Source organism: Pteropus vampyrus, unplaced genomic scaffold (assembly GCF_000151845.1).
Source record: "Pteropus vampyrus isolate Shadow unplaced genomic scaffold, Pvam_2.0 Scaffold112, whole genome shotgun sequence".
NCBI classification, from domain to species: domain Eukaryota; kingdom Metazoa; phylum Chordata; class Mammalia; order Chiroptera; family Pteropodidae; genus Pteropus; species Pteropus vampyrus.
The window spans coordinates 3,524,008-3,532,833 of record NW_011888893.1 but is presented as its reverse complement, the minus strand read 5'-3'; the positions used below and the strand labels follow the sequence as shown (position 1 = coordinate 3,532,833).

Genomic DNA, 8,826 nt, shown 5'->3' with positions numbered 1-8,826 from the left:
TGTGGGGTAAACGACAGTCTGTCCCTTGACCAGCGAGACCTGCCTCCTCCACAAGACCCCTTCTCTGTCCCCCACCTTGGTTTCCATTTATCCGAACACCTGTGTGACTGAAAAGTTACCGTGTTTAATTGGTGACGAACGTGTCGCGTCTCCCGCGTTTGCTGTTCCATCACAGGCAGACTCTTGCTTTTCCGAGGGCAGACAGTGCAGAGCCAGCCGCGTCGTCAGCACCGGGAGAGCGTTCGCCGGTTTAGGTGCCAAGGACAGTCTGGGAGCTGGAGGACAGAGTGGCAGAGCGGGTTCTGGCACAGGGGGCCTGCCGCTTCTCAGCCCGGGTGGGAGGTTCGAGGTGGGCTTGTTCTGTCGTGTTGATGACATACGTGGACGCCTCTCTGGTTTCCACACGGTCATAATGAGAGCGAATAGGGCCTGGAAATACGGCGGCTGCTGGCCAGAGCCCCACGGGCCCTGTCCTCCGACACGCGTGAACGCCACGCTGCCTGAGCCCATCATCTGGAACCCTGTGTGGCCTTATACCCCGCCGCCTCAGCGCAGGAAGCCCGGACCCCTGCTCGCCTGTCCGGGCTCGGTGCGGCCCATCAGACCCCCTCCCCACTTATCTCCAGCTCCTGACCCCCCACTGAGCTTTGTGGCACTCAGTGCTGAGCGGGACCCCCGACCCTCAGGCTCTTTTCTGAGCGTCCGGCCCATTCTTGCTCAGAAGAGACCCGGCTCCCACAGGGGCACCGAGTCCCTCGCAGCCCTGCCCTTGCCCAGGAGCCTCTGCCCCTGGCCTGGCAAAGCCCGCGTCCTTGTTCCTCGTGCCCTCTGGGCCAGTGTCCCCCCTCCTCCCTGGAAACCCACACCTTTGGATCAAATGCCCGCTGTCCGTCTCCCGCCTGCTGCACACCGCTGGGCCTCCCTCCCTCCCGTCTCTTCCCGCTGTCACCCTTGGCGACGGCGGCCTCCACGAGGATGGTCTTTCAAACACCTGGCCTCTCTGTTTTTTGCCCTCCACCCTCCACTCCCTCTCTGCCACCCGCCGTGGTCGTCCCCCTGACTGCTGGGACAGTGATGCACCCCTTCATCTCTAAGCACACCCTCCCTGTCCTCCTGTGCTCACAAATCACACGTCCTGGGGCCCTGACTCCAGCTCACAAATCACACGTCCTGGGGCCCTGACTCCAGCTCTTGCCCTCGGCTCCCGTGAGCCCCCGGTCCTGCTGCCTTTGCTCTGCCCATCTCGGCTGCGTTCCCTCTTGGCCCAGCCCGGGTTCCGGGCCCATCATCACTCCCCAGCAGCCGCACGGGGCTGGAAGGACCCCTCGTCCCCAGCGGTTTCTCACCAGGGAGTTGGGGTGTTCGGCGCTGCCCTGTGGTCACTCGGTGTCTCCTCGGTCCACTCAGGAGCCCAGAGGTTGGCCAGCTACGGCCCACAGGCCAAATCACTCATCTGTTTTTGTAGCCTGTGAGCTTAGAATAGTTTTTATATTGAAGAAATATTTAATTGAAAAACAAACAAAAAAAAACAGAGCAAAACACTGTCACAGCCCTCACCACCCCACCTGCTCATCCGCCTCCATCTGTGCCCAGTTCTCTGTTTGCTCCTGTGACTGTGACAAACCGTTGACCTCCCGTTAAATATCCTCCACTCGGCACTAGATCCCATCCCAGGCCACCTTCTCAAGGCCTCGGGCCCAGCATCCTCACCTGCCTCCCTCGTCCCCACCCGCACCTCCCGCCTCACTCCTGATCTGGACACAGACATCCCCCGCCAGCCCCTGCCGCCTCCATCCCTCCCTGCCCCCACAGAGCCCTCCACCAGGGACCTCCACACCCTACCGGACCTGTTGGTGACATTTGCCACTGTTGGTCACTCACCTCCTGGATGCACGTCTTTGGCGGACAGGACTCCCCACTCTCCTGCTTTCCTTTCTCCTCACCACGTGCCCTGTGCTGTTTCCTGCCGCTCTTTCTGCCCTAACCGTCCTGGCTGTTTCCCCAACGCCCCAGGCTGGCCTGGACCCCAAGCCTTTCCGCAGTGCCCTCTGCTGGGACGGCTCTGTGCACTGCCTGCCCCGGGCCTCTGTCTCAGTAGGGCTTTGCCTCATCGCCCTGTGGAAGAGCCGCCCCCGTTCCCCACCCAGGAGTTCGAGGCTCCCTTTCCTGCTTCGCCTCCAGAGCAGGTATCGTCTGTTCGGTATTTCCTATCTACAGACTTACATATGTCTGTCTGCCCCTCCATTAGACCATAGATTTCAAGAAGACAAGAACTTTTATCTGTTCTTGTCCTGTGATCGTTCTGGGCACCTAGAATACTACCTAGCACAGAGCAGGAATTCAGTAAGTATTTGCTGACTTACGCTGTGTTTTGTAATTTAAAATATGTGTGTACAAAAAAACATATTTCTGACACAGTTTAAATCCCTTTGTAGATCTCGGTCTCCTGCCCGCCCTGGGTCACCACTGTCCTCAAGTCGGCGTTTACCTTTCCATCCACATTTTAAAACTTCCATAATGTACATATGTGGCCACAAATAATACACAGTGTGGTTTTCTGTGATTTGAAAAATTACGTAAATGTCCTTATTTTTATCACTCGCTCTTCCGTATTTTAGACTTCTCTCTGTGGATGCGTATAGATCAAGTTGATTTCATTTTAACAGATGCCTAATATTCCAAAAGCAACCAAATTACAATTTATTATCCCTTCCTCCACCCAGTGGCACTTAAGCCATCCCTCATTTTTCCCTCGCACAAGTGGTGCTGCGGTGAACACTCTCGGACGTGCCTCTTTGTGTCTACGTGCTGATGTCTCCCTGGGGACTAGCCCCGGGGAGGCCTGTGTCACTGAGCATGCTGGTCTGCAGCTCTGCCGTGGCCACAGTGGTCTCCCTGTGGGTGACGAGCAGGTACCACTGCCCAGCGGTTGGGAAGTACCTGTTTTCTTACATCTTTGCCCACTTTTCAGAATTAGATTTTTGCCAGTCTGCTGGAGGTGAAATATCTCGTTTTAATTTGCCTTTTCTCGGCTGTTAGAGATGTCGAGCATCCTTGTCAGAGGTTTATTTGGCTTCTCCAGTGGAATGTCATCTTCTGTTTTTCTACTGTAGTTTTCATTTTCTTATTGGCCCACGACTTCTTTACATAGGTTCTAGACCCTTGTCTGTTCTTTGCATTATAAATGTCTTCTCCCAGCCCACAGCGGGTCTTATCATTTTACAGTTCTTGTACAGAAGTTTAAATTTGGGTAGAGGCAACTTACCAGTCTTTTTCTTTATGATCTGTGCTTTTTCTGTCTTAAGATACCCTTCCCTGCCTCACTCTAGGTCGGAAATACATCCTCCAGTCTTTCCTTATAAAACTCTAAAAGTTTCGCTTTTCACATTTAAGTCTTTAATCCATCTAGATTTAATATTTGTGTAGGAGAATTGCATGGGAGAATTAAATTTTTTTTTCCTCACGACATCCGACTTCTGACAAAGTTCACTGAATATGCTGCTTTTTCTGTGATGATTTGCGATGCCAGTTGGTCATAAACCAGGTTTCCGCACATGCACACACAGTTTTGAGGCCCTTTCTTCTGTTTCTTGGGCTCTTTGCTCATCCCGCACCAACACTGACCACGCTTCAGAGGAGGCCCGGATGTGTGGCAGACCCAGGCTTCTCTGCTGGCTCTCCAGAACTTTTCATGGCTGCTCTTGGACCTTTATTCTATATGAGTTTCAGAATCTTTATATCAAGTTCTCAGAAAATCCTGTTGGAATTTGGATGAGGATTACATTTACTTTATAACCTCGTTTCTGGAGACTTCTCATTACAACCCTGAGCCCCTCCATCCATGGGAAGACTTATCTGTTGCAGGCTTCTGTGTTGCTTCAAGAAAGTTTGACAGTTTTCTCTTGAGAGTTGTTATTTCTATTGTGAATGGGACTTTTAAATCAATTACATGTTTTAAGTACTCATTAGGAGTATACGGCTATGCCCTTGACTTTGTTTAGTAAAGAGAAATTCTGCTCAACTCTTATTAAAATGACTTGTTATTTTAGATTCTCCCGGGGTATTTCATGTGGACAGTGGTTCTCTTCACAGATGACACAAAAGTTATCTCTTCTTTTTAAATGTTTATAACTTTATTTTTTTTGTTTAGCAGTGTGGCTAGGACCTTGACGAGTCGTAGCAGTGCTAGCTGGCATCCTTGTCTATGGATGCTTGGATGCTTCTCGAGTTTCAGCAATAAGGATGGTTTTTGCCAAAGACTTTTGAAGATACTCTAAGCTTAAAGAAGTTTCCTTCCACTGCAGGTTAAAGTTTTTACTGTGAACAAGTGTTGTATTGTACCAAATGTTATTTTTTAAATACTTTCATTTCTTTAAAATATTGTTCTCTGTATTATGTGTATAACATAATACAGAACAAAATTCTGAATAAACAAAATACAGAACAAAATTAAGGCAAAATTTAGAGACTGACGGTGAACACCCATATTCCACAAACCCCAGCATAAGAAGTAGCTCACGGCCAGACCCTTCTGAGACCCCACTGTCTCTCCCTGGTCCCAGGCCCCTCCCTTCCACTCACAGATAAATAGAAAGTTCACAAACAGACATAGCCCCTTGCTTTTCTTTACGTTTTTATTCCCTGTGTTTGTGTTCCTGAATAACATTATTTCGTTTTGCCTGTTTTTGAACTTTTTATGAGTCATCCGTGTTGATGCAATATAGCTGTAGTTCATGTTCACGACGTTCGCCTCGTCAGTTTTCTGTTTTATGGATGTAACGTGATGCGTTTATCTTTTTTACCGTTGGTGGGTGTTTGCGTTGTTTCTAACTCCTTTGCTTTTAGGAAAATTCTTATGCATGTATAAAAGTTTCTCTAGGTGTAGAACCAGGAGCGGAGGCACAGGGTCTTAGGAAAGAGGCATGTTCGACCTTTCCAGGTAATGTCTGAGTGTCCTCTGAGGCGGTGGCACCTGGCAGTGCCCCTCAGCGGGACTCAGGGGCTCCCACCGCACCTCATGCTCACCAGCCCTGGAAATGCTTCATATCTTAATTTCTGCCCATCTGGTGGGAATGAAATGGTTTAAAATTTGTAGTTTAAAACATGCATTTTCCTAATGAATGAGATTGAACATTATGTATCCTCTGTGTATGGGCCACTTGTCATTCTTCCGTAAAATATGTGTTTAAGTCTTTTGTCCATTTTTCTTTTCAGTTGTTTTCTCTTTATTTACTGATTCGTAAGAGTTCTTTACATATGCCGAATATTAATCTCTTTGTCGGATATGTGTATCACTGATCGATGGTATATTTTAAAGAACGAATGCTTTTAATTTTAATACACTTGAATTTACTAGTTTTTACCTTTATGGTTTATCCTTATGTCATAGACAATTAAGAAATGTTTTTCTACCTCAAGTTCCTAATACTCTGTCTCACATTTTCTACCAAAGGTTTTTCCTTTCACGTTCAAGTCGTTGATCGGTCTGGAAGGGGGTTTTGAGATGGTGGGAGGTCGGGACCCTGGGTCTTTCTCACTGGTGCTGGTGCTTTGGGTCTTCTTTCCCTTTGCTCTGTTCAGTAACCTTTCAAATTACCCCGTCAGATTCCGTGAAAATCTCGTTGGGGCTACGGTTGTTCTCACATTCACTCTGTTAGTCATTTTGAGTACAATCGGCCCTTTTGCTCACATGAGGCATGTTGCCTGTGAATGTTTTAAGTCCCTCCATTTAGCTTGTCTGTAATGTCTCAGTGAAGTTTTATAATTTTCTTCAAAACAGGTCTTGTACATTTGTTAGATGTATTCCTAGATTTCTTGCATGTTTTTAGTCGCTAGTGTCAGTGGTACCTTTTTTAACTTGCATTTTCTATTTGTCGCTGGTGTGTGCTCAGGGTTTGGGGGAGGAGTAACCTGTCTCCCGGTGCTTTTTCTCATGCCACAGGGCCTCGGTTATGTGACTCTCTGTGTGTGTGCCTGAAGAAGGTCTTACAGTTTTCCCTTGAGAGTTGTTATTTCACCAGGGACATGGAGAGTTTGGGACAAGCTCAGTCCTGCCCGTCCTCCCCTTAGGCAGCTGGCCACCCCCAGGGCACAGGGCCTGTGCTGCTCTGCTGGGGACAGCCTCTCCAACCATGGTCTGGCAGGTGACTTCCTGGTCCTAGGGTCTTGCCTGCAGATAAAACCTGCTTCCTCAATTATCCATAATAAAAATAGTTTACCCACCCTTACGCTCCGTCCTCTTTAGTTTTATGTCCTGTTTGTTGTGATCCATGACGAAAGATTTGATGATTCCCAAATTTTTAAAAGGTAATCATATGATCTATGGTAATAAGAATTTTTTGTTTCTTTTCAAATCTTTCTGATTTATTTTTCTCTTATTGTGCCTGCTGAGAACTCCCAGAAAATCCTTAAGCAGAAATGATGATAACAGGTATCCTATTGGTTCATAATTTTAAAGAGAATGCTTTTTAACTTTTCACTTGAGTAAAATATTTGTGAAAGGTTTCGTTGATCAGTACCCTTTATCAGGTTAAAGAAGTTTCCTGTATTTCTGGTTGGCTACATATTTCTAAGAGAAATAGCTTTGAATTTTTATAGAATGCTCTTTGGATGTCTGTTGAGATGATTATATGATTTTTCTCCTTTAACCTACTAATACGGTAAATGCGTTGTGTTCTAATGTTGAACCAACTTTGGGATCTCGGAATAAACCTAGCTTGGCTATGACCCTTTATACACATTGCTGGAGTTAGTACTAATTATCTTGTTTAGGATTTTTGAATCTTTATGACACTGGCCTATAATTTTCCTTGCCTCAGACTATTTTTACTTTGGATAGTAAAGATATAAGCTACGATGTATTCCCTTTGTTTTTATTTGCTCGTGGAATTTGTGTGGTATTGGAATTATCTATTCCTTGAATGTTTAGCAGAAAACACCAGTGAGGCCATCTGGACCTCAAGTTTTTTTTGTGGGGGAGATTTCTGTCTACGAATTTAAGTTCTTTAACAGTTATAGGACTATTCAGTTTTTCCATTCTTTTTTTAGTAAATTTAGGCAAGGTATAGTTTTTCTGAGGAATTTCTTCATTCCCCCAGAGTTTTCTTACTACTTGGAATAACATGCATAATACGCTCTTTATCTTTTTAATCTCTGCTGCATCTATAATTATGTCCCCATGAATTCTTCATATTAGTTATTAGTACTTTCTCTTTTTCTGTAAAGAATCTTGCTAGAGATATACTCGTTTATGTTCTTTTCAAAGAACCAGCTCTTGGCTCTCTGTATTTTTTTTGTTTTGTTTTTTCGTTTAATTAATTTACACTTTCATGTTGTTGCTTTTACTTTTTAAAAGGGTTTTGTTGATGTTTTTCTCTTTTGTAACAGCTTGCATTAACTACTTGACCCACCAATTTTCAACTCGTCTCCTCTTTTAATATAAGCATATGGAGCTGTAAAATTTCCTAGAGTACCATTGTGGATACAGCCTGCCCATTTTGATAAACAATATTTTCATTAGCATTGGGTTCCAAATGTCTTCTCATTTTCATTGTGATTTGTCCATGGAGCCTTGGATTATTTAGAAAGCATATGTGTATGTGTATATGTATATGTATGTGTATGTGTATGTGTATATGTATGTGTATGTGTATGTTTAATTTTAGTACCTATGGAGAATTTAGGGATCTGTCACTGATTTCTAACAAAATGTTAGAAAATAGGTCTGTAAAATACTAATCTTTTCAATTTTACTGAGGTTTGTTTCACAGCCTAGAAAATGTCCATTTTTCCTTAATGCTCTGTGTAGCTTGAAAGGCTTGTATTTTCCTTGTCTGTAGAGTCTACCTAAGTGTTCGAATTTCCTAGAACCTTTAGTCAGCAAGATTTATCAATCACAGAAGTTTGTTGAAATTCTGCACAACGAAGGTGGATTTTTGTTCATTTCGCCTGGAATTTTGTCAGTTTGCTTTATTATTTTGGAGCTACGTTGTTAGATTAAAATTTTAGAATTGTTTTATCTTCCTGGTCAATATACCATTGTGCAGTCATCCTCTTTTATGAATATTTTTATTTTTGAAGCCTATTTCATCTGATATGGTATAACTACATCTTTTTTTTTTTAATGTTTATTCTGGCTCAGTGTATCTTTTATTCTTTTACATGGCTTCTGCATCCTTCTGTTTCAGGTGTGTGTCTTACAGACAGCGTATAGCTCTCAGTTGCTTGCTTGTCTTTACTCTGATCACCTTTGCCTTTTAAGTGTCCAGAACAACAGGCACATGTGGCCGTTGAGCCCGTGGAAAATGCTATGTGGATGAAATACTTATATGTGGAAATGAACATTTTGGATCTATTGGGTTAAATAAATTATATTGTTAAAATTAATTTCTCCTGTTTCTTTTTACTTTTTTCATGTAGCTACTAGAAAACCTAAAATTAGCTTCATGGCCCACATTGCTTTCTGATGGACGGTGCTTGTCTAGGCCACTTACACTGGGACCGTGGTCACCGTGGTCCTTGGATCCTTACGCTCTGTCCTACACTCTGCTGGTGGACCGTGGTCCTGCCTCGCCTTATAGTTCCTTTTTCCCCTACGCCTCCTTGGGAATTATTTAGATTTTTTTCCCCTCTTCCAACTATTATTACTTTTAATGAGTTTAGAAGTTACACGTTCTGTTTCTGCTCTTTTAGAGTTGAATTCAAGAATATTTTTCTTCTAAAATACATCCTTTACTACGGCCATGCCACCCTGAACAAGCCCGATCCCTTCTGGTCTCGGAAGCTAAGCAGGGTCAGGCCTGATTAGTACTTGGATGGGAGACCACC

The 8,826-nt window shown here is 44.6% G+C and overlaps 1 protein-coding gene across 2 annotated transcripts in view; it reads left to right on the top strand.

Annotated features, from left to right (window-relative positions):
* The first annotated feature begins 398 nt into the window (after window positions 1–398).
* The window catches only part of ZNF746 (zinc finger protein 746), a 16,535-nt gene continuing 8,107 nt past the window's right edge, over window positions 399–8,826 (top strand). Inside the window, exon 1 of one of the 2 annotated variants that reach the window (XM_023533803.1) lies at window positions 399–754. The gene's annotated coding sequence lies outside the window, so the exon portion shown is untranslated. The remainder of the gene's footprint in view (window positions 755–8,826) is intronic. The other variant, XM_011365535.2, reaches the window with a different exon arrangement.